The following is a 1,189-nucleotide window of genomic DNA, read 5'->3' as shown; positions in this document are numbered from 1 at the left end:
ACTGTTTCTTCAGCTTCTTTGCATAGGCGGCACTTACTGTCTGTTGCTGTCTTCTCAATTTTGACTTTATATGCATTTGTCCTTAAGGCTTGGTCTTGTGCAGCCAGAATTAGTCCCTCGGTCTCTTTCTTCAATTTTCCTGCTCTTAGCCATTGCCAGGTCTTGTTATTATCTGCTTTCCCAGCTATTTTTTTTTAATTTACTGGCCATGTAGTGCTTTGTCTTCCCATGCCTTTATTCTGTTTTTTTAATTATTATTATTATTATTATTATTATTATTATTATTATTATTATTATTATTATTATTATTATTATTATTATTATTATTACAGTTGAAGCTGGTGTAATAGAGCGACACTAAGCATGCCAGTAATCCCTATTCCATACTAGTTTTTTAATTATCATATGCAGAGTTGAAAAGCAAACTGCTAGAAATGCTCAAGATTTTCTTAGCAGATTATTATATTGAAAGCATTGCCTCAAAAATAATGTAAGTTCCAGATATACATGCTACTACTATATATTTTATCTTTATCCACGCCACGTATTTTTTCTGTATGCTTAATTTAAATAAATATTCATTTATCTGTATCACAAATTTTTAAAAATAATGTCTACATTATTATTTTTTTAATTTGGGATTGGATTCAAAAACATTTGTACACAATGGAAGAACTTTTTACAATACAAATGGAAGATTTCCCTGCATGTTGGAACAAGTGAGCTCTCATGCTTTGCCCATGAAAGTAATCAAAAAGTACAGACAGTCCTCAACTTACAACCACAATTGAACCCACAATGTATGTTGCTAAGTGAGAAATTTGTTAAGTGAGTTTTGCCCCATTTTACAAGTTTTCTTGCCACATTTGTTAAGTTAATCACTGCAGTTTTTAAATGAATAACAGTTGTTAACTGAAGCTGGTTTCCCCATTGACTTTGCTTTTCAGAAGGTCGTAAAAGGTGATCACATGACCTGGAACACTGCAACTGTCATAAATTATGAGTCAGTTGCCAAGTGTCTGAATTTTGATCACATACCATGGGAATGCTGCAATGGTCATAAGTGTGAAAAACAGTCATAAGTTACTTTTTAAAGTGCCGTTGTAACTTTGAATGGTCACTAAGCAAACTGTTGTAAGTCGAGGACTACCTGTAATTCAAATCAGTACTCTTTCTCTTGTGCAGTGTT

The sequence above is a fragment of the Protobothrops mucrosquamatus genome, unplaced genomic scaffold, assembly GCF_001527695.2.
Source record: "Protobothrops mucrosquamatus isolate PMUCROS unplaced genomic scaffold, P.Mucros_1.0 scaffold551, whole genome shotgun sequence".
NCBI classification, from domain to species: domain Eukaryota; kingdom Metazoa; phylum Chordata; class Lepidosauria; order Squamata; family Viperidae; genus Protobothrops; species Protobothrops mucrosquamatus.
The sequence above is the reverse complement of the archived record's forward strand: the minus strand, read 5'-3'. Positions refer to the sequence as shown.